Consider the following 12,547-nt stretch of genomic DNA (forward strand, 5'->3'; position numbering starts at 1 on the left):
AAACAAGATGGCCCCTGTGGCCTCTTGCTTTCTATCGCCTGTTACATTACTTTTCCCGAAGTCCCGGGAAACCCTGACTCTGTCCCTTCCCCCTGACTGGCTGTTGGGTGAAAGTTCCATGGATAGTGTTGTGTGGAAGTCCAGGCCAGACTGGCTCGAGCCTTCTCAATGACTGTATGTTGTGGGTACGCCCATAGGGTGGGACCTTGGTAAATGGAGTGTGTGACAAATATGCATTCTGTGTTATGGGTGTCTACTATCTGGTGTTCGACACAATGGGCCTCATTATGATTTTGGCGGTAGCCATGCCGCTATTGGCAGCATGGTTGCCGCCAAAATCGGGTACGGGTTCCCAGAATGGGGAATTACGGGGCCATTCCGAGTTCGGAGGGCCCGGTAATTCCTCTCTCCAGGAACCCTGGCCTGGACCTTCCACATTCACATTTCAGCCCCCATAGGGCTGAATGGGAATGGGGGAGGGAGCAAACAACAGGCTGATTATGAGCGGCCCGTTGTTTGCTCCCTCTTCCCCTCGCGGGACCTGGTAAGCACGCCTGGTTTTACCAGGCATTACTTACCGGGTCCCGCGAGGGGAGCTTGTAATGAGGCGGAACAGGTTTAATGGGTCCGCCTCCTTTAGCGGGTCCCTTTAACTTGTTCCGCCTCACTTGTAATGAGGCCCAATGACTGAGACAGCCCTCCCCAAAACTGGTATGAATGCAGTGTGTCGTGCTGAATGGCTGGGTACTTGTCCGAATCCACATTCTGTGTTGTGATTGTCTGTATGGAGAAGAATGGCCTGAATGCCCTGGGTGCCTGATTGGCTGCCTGACTGCCTGAATGCCCTTCTGAGTGATTGGTTGCCTGGGTGTAACCCAGCAGAGTGAATGGGAGATCATCACTATATCTGGGGGCCTCTCACTGCTAGAAATAATTCAGAAGCTGAAGTAGAAACTGACATCGAAACTGACGGCGTTCAGAAGCAGAGGTTGATACTTGATGCTTACTCTCGAAGCAGAGCCAGAAGGAGAAGGTGAACTCTGTTCCCTTCATTGCAATGTGAAAGCTACTGTGCCTTCCAGAACTGATCCAAGCGAGGACCTGGCTAGGAGACCTCTTCCCGAGCTACGAGGCACCATCGTGCACCAGTTGATCTTTGCCAAAGCTCCCTGGTAGACAGACCTATGAAAGGCTGCTGACCAGAGAAGGGGACCGCTGAGGAGAACAAAGAGAATCCCTGGACAGCCGTCCACCGTCGACGAACGCTGTCGATGACCGGAGCCGCCGTGCGCCCTTTGCCTAAGAACATTTGGTCCAAGGACTCCCTTGTTCATCATCGTCGACTGCTTTCGTCCTGCAGGAGAAAGTCATGGTCGTCGACGACCAAGGAGAATCTGCTGGTGTGTATCCCACCATGCGAAGACATCAGATATGCCGACGAAACTACTGAAGCCAGCTGTGGTCACGTCCTGTTCGCCAACGCCAGACACCGACGACCCGACGACTTTGTTGGGCAAAAGTTCTTCACTGATTTTTTGCGACAACGAACCATCATCGTCGAGGTGCACACATGCCTCCCCTGTTGCAGGGCGTTTTCGACCGATCGTCAACGAGTACCACAAGGACCGAAGCTGCTGCCTCAATGAAAACGTTCACATTTTCTTCATCTCGGAAGTTCGACGACCCGTGGCTCCTGTGTGAAAGATAGTGCACTGAACAAGAGCCTGCCGACTCCCCGACGAAGAACTCTACTACACTAGGTTCATTTGGGTTGCAGATGTATAGAAGAAGATAAGACTCTAATGGACAATATATGGACTGGGCTTGTAGTGCATCTTCATTTACAGGTTGCCCAGGTGGGGGATCCCCATACAGAACTGAGCCTAGTGGTAGGGGCCAGTATTCTGTCAATTGTCTAACCAACTTGTCTTCCTCCTAAGTCTATGGTTGATATCGTTTTGCTGTGTTGATTCGTATGCTATTTGAACTGAGTACAGTTGATGCATTTTAGTGGAATAAGAGTAATAGTGGTACCACCTAGAAATGTATATATTTACCATTTTAGAATTGTCGGAGCAAAAAGTGTATTATCGTGACTGTGTATATAACCTTGAAGCTTATTTATATAAAAACTCTATTTTAAGTAATACAGTGTGTGGACATTCCTTTGTGCGTGCTTGGGGACTGCATTGAACTTCAGAAACAGCCCACATCACCCCCTGAAAAGCTAGGCCTTGATTGCTCATCCATTGCTACCAACAATAGAGAATCTTGGCTGGGGTCCTCTGTGCCTCTCCTCTGCCGTATAGAGAGCAGGAATACAGACACCCCCATCCGGTCTTTACACTGAGTTATATCCTGTGGCAATGGCCAGTGGACAGATTGTCCGGGTGATGGTATAAGGTCATGACCCAGACAATCTGGCTACTGGCCATGACCGTGAGGGTTGGAAAATGGTGTTAAAGTAGCAATGTCCACCTGGGACCGGCTATGTGGTAAAGTTATTCGAAAGTAGGATAGGTTTGAAAGGGAAAAATAAATTGCTTGTGGTAATATGGTCATAGGGTTCTGACTTTGCCTTCTGCAGGCTGCCATGGAAAGGGAAAAGGGGCTCTCTACAGAGCCAGCCTTCTCGTTCCATAGTGGCCATCTTGGGAGGTCCCGCTGTAGGAAGAAAAATCTATTTTTTAGCACCCACTCTAGGGACCAGGTGTGCTAATGGTCTTTATCCTTCATTGCAGGGACAATGGTCCGGAGCCCTTGTTATTTATTTATTTATTTATTCATAACACACCAAATCCCGTAGGCATCAGGGCTCACACAGACACACTTCACTTGGGCTGATATCTTGGGCTGCCGGGCTGTTATCCCCCGTTCCGGTACTTGGAACGGGGGATGAACGTCACATTATTCACATTAGCATAACACAAAATGCTAATGGAAATGTTGGAAAAACGTTTTGAGTCCATGTACTTTACTAAGAAATGTAAGGTAGATGGAGACTATACAATTTTTTTTTAGTTTTATTTTTTAACTGTGAAAGGTGGTTCCTAAAGGAACATTTGTTTCTTTTGTTGTTTTAAAAAAAAAATGTTTGCTGGAGAGGTTAGAACATAAGGTGAGGAGGGAAATGGGGGACGAGGCACCAAGCACTAATATGGAGGGGCAGGTGGATAGGGGAAGATGTTGTGCGTGTGTTACTTCTAAGGTAGTGGGCAGTGTTTCTCATGCTCCTTAATTACAGCTTCAAACGCACATCGCAATTACTTCCCCCTGCAGAGTGTTGTGTTGCAGTATAAACAGAGCACTATTGTCTTCGAAAGATATGGATCAATAGCCTCTTTTAGTACTTGCAAGGTAGCTGGTGGACTTTTGTGTCCCACAGAAGTAGGCTGTGTGGTTACAGTATTGGTTGAGGAAGATGATGTGGAGGAAGACAGCCTACTACTTGCTATGAAAGGAACAATCTTTCTGAGAGCATTGCGATGGCTGGATTTTATGTGGCGGCTCATGGATGTGGTCCCGTAGGAGTAATGCCCAGGTAGTCCGCGACTGAGTTTGCACTCAGTGCATTTCACTTTTGTAGCTTTAGCCTTTGGTACATTCCCAACAGTGGTAAAGAACTGCCACATCTATGATTCTCTCTGGGTTGTAGGGTGGCACTTCCTCTACCTCATCTTCTTGGTCTTCTTCATTGTTTTTGGAAATACTGACCTTTTTTTTGTTGTCTGGGTCCTGCAGCTGGTGGTGGTGGCTCTTGCAGAGGAGGGATGGCAATAGCTGATGCCGTTTTTACGATAAATAGCAGTTTTGCTACTATTCTTCCAAGTATGTGGTTTGAACTAGATTGTTAATGGGTAATGAGTAAGAACATGTGTAGGAGCTGTGCAAGGGTATATTTTGAGCTTGAAAGTTCCTAGATCATTAGAGAAAGCAGTTCTGCACTGTCCTCGAAGCAAGGACCCGATCGCCAAGTGCAAATGCGTTCATGAACACGTCATCATGCCGCATGCAAGCACATGGTCACGTGGCACTGTCCAGAAGGTCCACAATGACGTCAGACCTTTGCAGATGTCGACAGAAGCAAAAACAGTGGAAAAAGTATAGAAGTGTTAAAAATAATGCTAGAAGGTGGGACATTGCACAGTTTTAAGGTGAAACTTTGTAAATTAAACAAAAATGTTGCTATATGGGGTAATTGTGATATTAGTTAGTTGTAGGAAAATAGCATGCATTGGTAAAACACCATGAAATTCTCTGAAAAAAACTTTGTTGAAGAGACGCTATGGTTAAGTTGCACCAATAAAAACCTATAAAATGAAATGAAAAAACTTTGTTAAAGGGATGTTATGGTTAAGTTGCACTAATAAAAACCTATAAAATTCAATGAAAAAACTTTGTTAAAGGGACTTTATGGTTAAGTTGCACTAATAAAAACTTATGAAATTCAGTTAAAAAACATTGTTAAAGGGACGTTATGGTTACAAGTAAAACCGAAAAACCTCTGAAATTCGCCAGTTATGGTAAGCTAAGCACCCATAACTTGCACCACCAACGTGCACTGCTAAGACTAACACCCAGGACATCAAAGATGACATCACAACTGTCATTGATGACATCACTGATGACATCACCTGTGAAATGTATTTTGATGAAAAGTCTCTACAAGGGGTTGTGTTTATAATGTTGGTGACAAAATGTCAGGGGTGATTGTGTAATGTTAAACATGTAATAACTAGCCAACAATTCAAGACTTACTAAACCCTTGTGCTAGTACAAACAATAAATATGAAGACCCAGAATGCATACTAATCAGAGGCACATACAGGAAAACTAAAGTAAGGAAGAAAGAAACAGCATCATCAGAAAATGTTAATAGCATTAAAGTTTATCTTCATGTATACAAATGAAATGTGTGTTTGAGGCCTGCCTATTGCCCGATGTACGTGCACCATGATCTGAGACCAAACACAAGGAAAGTACTTTAAGAACATGGGACAAGGTTAACGTCAAGATATACAGAACCTTTTGAATTGTAATATTCTGACTGTCAGTGAAGAAAACTAGCTGGCCTAGATATGTCAGTGAACAAACATAAATGGGCTAGATATGTGATGTCATCAATGACATTTGTGATGTCATCTTTGATGTCCTGGGTGTTAGTCTTAGCAGTGCACGGTAGTGGCGCGGGTTATGCTTGCTTAGCTTACTATAACTGGTGAATTTCTGAGGTTTTTCGGTTTTACTTGTAACCATAACGTCCCTTTAACAAAGTTTTTCATTGAATTTTGTAGGTTTTTGCAACTTAACCATAATGTCCACTTGTTAGGGTGAATTCTGGGGTTGGCAGAGCCGTACCTAGGGTCCGCGGACCTCCAGCTCACGGAAGGCCCTAACTCCTTCCAATGTCCCAATGAAGTCGAGGTCCACACAAGGAGCGAAGAGTTATTGCCTTTTTAATATGTCAAACGAGCAGGGACATCTCAACAATTTCAGGCTCGCAGGCCCTTTTTGTACATTCGTGACATCACAATCGTTGTCACTTGCCAAAATCCTTCCCCGAACCTACCGCTCCCAGAGTGGTAGGTCCAGCATGGCGACATATAGGGCGCTTTGTTATTGGTGGTCACGATATCAGGTGGTGTACTTGGTTCATCCCTAAAAATTGCTACCTGAAAGATGTTACATTGGAACCCCTGATGATTAGCTGGAGATTCTGGCTGCTAGCCCCTGTCCCTCAGTGTCCTGATTGGTCAGGCTGCGGGACCCCAAGCCTGGGACCATCGTTGTTCCCAGCCCGCGAGACGCCTGCTCTCGTATAATGTGTATCAACAAGGTGTGACTGTGTGACAGTGTGTGACAATGAGGTCTTTGCTAATGCCATGAGAGCAGTCCAGTCCCAGCTCATATGGTAGGTGAATTGTTACAATTATGTAGCAAGGTTCAGTCTCAGACGTGAGATGGCTGCATCTTCCCAGCTTCCGGGTCTTGGCATCATGTCAGGTCGGCCGGATCACATGTGAGAGACCGCTAGGGAAGTCGAATTACTTTGATTTGATTTGTATTTTAGCTTGAGGTATCCTGTACTGTAGCTGAGCTCATTGTGGCACTGTGAGTGAAGAATGCCACTTGCAACATCGTGGCCTTGGCGGTAGCAGTCCCTGCCAGGAAGATTCTGCTCGCTCAGCAGCTTGCAGCTTCGAGATCTCTGTAAAAGGAGTTTAGTGTGCTGGATTGATCTGAGGCCTACCTAAATTCTGGTTATTCATCCAATATCATTGTTCAAGGGTGAAAGGCATGCAGTGAGCGGTCAGATTCCTTAAGTGCTCCTGTCCATCCATAGAGTAAATAGCTAGTAGCATCTGCAAGCATATACATAAGCTCTTCTGGCATCTTGCATTTCTGCGGTGCGATAGCGGGCCTATTTGAAAAATAACAAACGTGCAGCCAGGATGTGTGTCACTGTCCTCTAGCTCATAGAACTGTACGCGTATGTTCTTCGTGTGGATTGGTGTGTGAGTGTCCCGATTGTGCTTACTGCATGTGTGCTTCCTGTCTAACGCGGCTACGTCGTCATGGAGTCTCTAACGCCCTGCAGCATGGCTTGAGGGGATGTCAATCGAGTTGGTCCACATAGTCGTCTCCAGCTCGGTCTTGGTTGTCGGTTGTGTTGGCTAAGGCTCTTGCCATCACGGGATTGAGCGGGTGGATGGTTGGATGTCTGTCGTGATGTGAGCATACGTTGGGAGCAGTGGGAACGGGTGCAATCTCGGATAGTTGATAGTTGTTCTGTCCGGAGCGCTTCTTCTGGTTAGGGGACCCATCAGGAGGGAAGGGACACTCGCATTTTTCTCTTCACCCTTAACAAAGTTTTTCATTACACGCCTGCGGTAGCGGCCGTGTAGTTATAGTTAAGTTGCTCAACTCATAGGAAGAGCACTTTTTGGGCATCTTATAACTTCGCTCCCCTTGGACGAATCCTTACCAAACTTTGCAAAAAAGTATATGGCCCGCTGTGACTGTTGGGTAAGTTTGGTGAGGTTTCGTCAAGAGGGGGCAAAGTTATAGGGGGGTCCCACATTTTTTTTCCATAGACGCAATGGAAAAACATTTTGTTCATGCCTACAGCCTGAACCATTGGATGAATTTTCACCAAATGTATGGCAGGAGTGGCGGCTTGGTCCCGAAAGCTGCTTTTGTAAATTTGGTGTAAATCCGTCCAGTAGTTTTCTTTAAAACGGGCTAAAAGCAGGTAGAAAAATTAGTGATATCTGGGTTCGGTCTGCGGACAGCATCCGATTGGCCTAGAGGGCAACGTGCTGTCCGCAGACATCGGACGCACCCATTGATTGGATGGTGAAAAGCATGCAGTACATCAGATTTTTGGAAACGACCGCCATGTTGGATTTGCGGACAATCTTTCGGTGTCTGCGGACACCGCGGTAGAAAAAAATCAAAAACACAACATTGCACTTGTAAAACTTATCAAGCAATCTCTGGGGATGTGGTGATGAGGCTGGGATGAGATATGGCCGTAAGAAGCCAGAAATCTGACGTTTTTCAACCCCAAAGTCCTCGAAGAGTCTGGATGTTAGTTCACAGGTCTGTGATGTTTTGCTCATGCCTAGAGCCTAAACCGCTGGATGGATTTTCACCACATTTGTGGCAGCTTGGTCCCAAAAGTGTGCTTTTGTAAATTTGGTGTGAATCCGTCCACTAGTTTTCTTTAAAATGGGCTAAAAGCAGGTACAAAATAATAGGGATAGCTGGGTTCGGTCTGCGGACTCACTTCCCTGTTCGGTCCATGGACGGGCATCCGATTGGCCTAGAGGGTGACGTGATGTCTGAGGACATCGGACGTGACCACTGATTGGATGGTGAAAAGTGTGAAGTGAGTCAGATTTTTGGAAACGCCCACCATGTTGGATTCGCAGACAGCCGCTGGTGTCCACAGACATTGCTGTAAAAACATATAAAAAAACACAACATTGCACTTGTCAAACTTATCAAACGATCTCTGGGGAAGTGAGGGGTGATGAGGGTGGGATGGGATATGGCTGTAAGAAGCCAGAAAATGGGTGTTCTTCACCTCTGAAGTCTGCGAACAGTCCGGATGTCTGAGCACAGTTCTGTGATGTTTGCAAACACTTCAGATGTTCGGGGACATCTATGCCTATTTCTGAAATACAGGGTTGGTGAAAAGCAGTTTTTGGATGGCTTATATTTTTGGCACCCCTCAATGAAACTGCATGAGACCTGATTCTGAATGGTGTTGCAAAGTTTAGTGGGATTCTGTCAAGAGCGGGCAAAATTAGAGGGGAGGTCCCAAAATATTGTAAAGGCTTATAAATGTGGTGCCATTTGACGAATCTACACAAGACTGCAAAAACAATTTAGATCTGGAAATAAATGTTTTCCTAAAGTTTGGTGGAATTTTGTCAAGAGGGTGCTAAATTAGATGGGGGGTCTGAACATTTTTAAATGGCTTATAACTTTGTTGCCGTTTGACGAATGTGGACACAAGTTTCCAGAAAGATTATAGACCAACCTTGAATGTTTCTGTAAGGTTTGAATGGGTTTTGTCAAGTGGGGGCTAAGTTACATGACTATTGTAAGTACATACATTTTGACACTTTTGAAAAAATAAAACATGGGCTGATTTCCAGCAAACTCATGCAAGGAGCATTGACAAAGACCTTAAAGCATAGTTTTGCAAATGTGCCTGTGTTTTATTTTTTGACAGGTGTCATAATGTAGGTACAAAAAATAGTGATATACTTTTGGTGACTGAGGTATAGCCTGTGGCCATGGGCAGTGGCCAGATTGTCCAGGTCATGGCATAAGGTTATAATCTGGAGAATCTGGCTACTGGCCATGACCACGAGGGACGACAAATGGGGTTAAAATGTCCATGTTCACCTGGCTATGTGATAAAGTTATTCAAAAATGGGATAGGTTTGAAAGAGCAAAAAAAATGGTGCTTGCAGTAATAAGGTCATAGGGTTCTCTATATGCCTTCTGCAGGCTGCCATGAAAAGGGAAGAAGGGCCCTGTACGGAGGCCGCCTTCACTTTCATGGTGGTCATCTTCGAAAACGATTTTCCTTCCTACAACGGGACACCAGAGGCGTTCCGCTGTAGGAAGAAAAATCCTTTATTTTTTTTTAGCACCCCAGGTTTCTGCTTTGGGAACCCACGGTGCTAATGGTCTTCATCCCCCATTGCAGGGGCTGTAACAGGGGATAACGGTCTGGAGCCCACATTATCTGCCCTCGCTTCGCTTGGGCCGATAACTTGGGCTGCCAGGCCGTTATCTGCAATGGGCGATGAACGCCACATTATTTCCATTAGCATAACACAAACTGCTGATGGAAATGTTGGAAAATCTTATTGAGTCTACATACTTTACTGAGAAATGTAAAGTAGATGGAGTCTTTATGATTATTTTTTAGTTATATTTTTTAACTGTGAAGAGTGGTTCCTAAAGGAACATCCCTTTTGTTGTTGTTTGATGTAAGCGGCACCAAGCACTAATGTGGAGAGGCAGGTGAACAGGGGAAGATGTTGCGCATGTTTTACTTCTATGTTAGGGGAAGTGATTCTCATGCTCCTTCATTACAGCTTCCAAAGCACTTCAAAATTGCTTCCCCCTGCAGAGTGGTGTGTTGCAGTATAAACAGAGCACTATTGTCTTCCAAAGATATGGATCAACAGCCTTTTTTATTGATTGCAAGGTATCTGCTGGGATTTTGTGTCCCACAGAGTAGGCTGTGTGGTGACACTATTGGTTGAGGAAGATGAGGTGGAGGAAGACAGCCTACTACTTGCTAAGAAAGGAACAACCTTTCTGAGAGCATTGTGGTGGTTGGATTTGGTGTGGTGGTGCATGGAGGTGGTCCCGTAGCAGTACTGTGCAGGTAGTCCGCGACTGAGTGCACTCACTGCATTTCACTTTGGTAGCTTTAGCCTTTGGTGCATTCCCAACAGTGGTAAAGAACTGCCACACCCATGATTCTCTCTGGGTGATAGAGGTAGGCACTTCCTCTACCTCATGTTCTTGGTCATCTTCATTGTCTTTGGAAGTACTGCGCTTTTTTTGTTGTGTGGTTCCTCCAGCTGGTGGTGTTGGTGGCTCTTGGGGAAGAGGGATGGCAATAAATGATGCCATTTTTAACATACGTATCAGTTTTGCTAATAGTCTTCGAAATATGTGCTTTGTACTAGATTGTTAATGGATAATGAGTAAGTTTAGGTGTTTGAGCTGTGCAAGGGTACATTTTGAGTTTGAAAGTTCCTAGATCGGTAGCAAATGCAGTTCTGAACTGTCTTCGAAGCACGGACCTAATCGCGAAGTGGGGACTCGTACGTGGACACGTCATCATACAGCGCACAAGTGCATGATCACATGGCACTGTCCAGAAGGTCTGCAATAACGTCAGACATTCGCGGATGTCAACGGATGCAAAAACAGTGGAAAAAGTTTCAAAAAGTATATAGAAGTGTTCAAAATGATGTTAGAAGGTGGGAAATGGCAGAGTTTTAAGGTGAAACTTTGTAAATTGGACAGAAATGTTGCTATATTGTGGTAAGTATGATATTAGTAAATTGTAGGAAAACAGCATGCACTGGTAAAAGCCCTATGAAATTCACTGAAAAAACTTTGTTAACCCCTTAACTTCCATGGGTTTTCCCTCCCAGTGCCAAGGCCTTTTTTTGGTGATTTTGGTATGTCTCCATTTAATGCCCTGTAACTTTTTTGTTACATGAGATATCTTGGCCAAATTTGGCCCCTTTTTTTCCCTCATGAAGGCGGCCTAGTTTGCTGCAGGGGGGGGGGGGGAAAGTTACCAAAAAGGGAGAACATTTTGGGTTTTTTCAAAAAATGCCATTAAAATTATGTACAAAGAACCCTGTGGTTTTGTCCTTGTAAGAGCTAGGAACAAATGGTTTGCTGTGCTGAATTCCCCATTTTCCTGGCTTTCAGGAACAGGTTGAGTGGAAACGAAAAATATTTTTTTTGATGTGGTTATCAACCGTTTTGTGAGAATTAGGCAATTTTGGCCTTTTTTTCCAATAGGACATGCGTGGACGGAAATGGAAGAAAAGGGTAGGAAAGCTGAATGGGAGGACAGAAAGACATACATTTCTGAAAAGTAGACATAATTCCAGGTTTAGGAAGGGGTGATTTGCGCAGGTCAGGCAACAACTATGTAGGGAAAAATTCCATAGTTTGGGGAAAAAGCGGGAAAATGACTGAAAGAAAAAGGTATGTGGTGGACATGGTTGGCCTGGTACGGCAATGGCTTCTATGAATTTTGAGAAAAACCTTGCTCTGCTACATTGCCCCGACTCTTGCATCTAGGAAATCACACATTTTTTGTAATGTTTCACAAAACAAGCATACCACAAACCAAAAAACTGAGCCATGGTACACAGGAGTGTTATGCTTATGGCCTGAACAGACGTACTCAGCATGTGTAAATAAGGAAAACAAATGTGGTGAGGAAGGGAAAGCATACATTTTCTGAAAGAACACAGGCAGACCTTTTGAAGGGTAGGTGACTTGTGTAGGTTACAAAAGTGTATAGGGCCTAAACCAGCGACTAACTGTAGGTCACATTTGGGAAATGACAAAGAGCAGCAGCAAATGGGTCAAAACGTTATAAAAACCATGCAAACACAACAAATGTCGTACCTTCCTGCGTTCCCACAGGTGTCCTGATGAAAACGGTACCTCACATGTGTGGATGCACCTACCTGGGCGCAAAGGGGAAAGCCAAAAATACGGGTAAACCCAAGTCTTTTGGCACAGCATAATTTCAAGAATTCTGCTCATGCGCACAACCTGCAGGGAACCACATGCATTTCCGAAAAGAGGACACCAGTGGGAATCTGCAGAGGTCTGACTTGCGCAAATCGTCCCAGAATGTATTACCCAGAACCCCTGGCAAAGTCCAAAATGTGGCGAAAGTTCTGCACATTTCACTTGGCTCACCCACCAAAACACGCTGCCAACAACACATGGCCTACCTTCCCACTTTCCCACAGGTGTCCCGATGAAAACTGTACCTCACATGTGTGGGTGCACCTACCTGGGTGCAAAGGGGAAAGCCAAAAACACAGGTAACCCCAAGTCTTTCGGCACAGCATATTTTCAGGAATTCTGTTCATGCACACAATGTAAAGATTTGGGCCTAGGGTGTTGAAGCCACCAAGGAAAACAGGGAACCCCATGCACTTCCATAAATAGGACACCCATGGGAATCTGCAGAGGTCTGACTTGCGTAAATCGGCCCAGAATGTATTACCCAGAACCCCTGGCAAAGTCCGAAATGTGGCCAGAAAGCCACAATTTACGCATATTTCACTTGGCTCACACACCGAAACATGCTGCCAACAACACATGGCCTACCTTCCCGCGTTCCCACAGGTGTCCCGACGAAAACGGTACATCACATGTGTGGGTGCACCTACCTGGGCGCAAAGGGGAAAGCCGAAAACACAGGTAACCCCAAGACTTTTGGCACAGCATAATTTCTGAAATTCTG

This window comes from Ambystoma mexicanum, chromosome 5q, assembly GCF_040938575.1.
Source record: "Ambystoma mexicanum isolate Mex_15411 chromosome 5q, UKY_AmexF1_1, whole genome shotgun sequence".
NCBI classification, from domain to species: Eukaryota; Metazoa; Chordata; class Amphibia; order Caudata; family Ambystomatidae; genus Ambystoma; species Ambystoma mexicanum.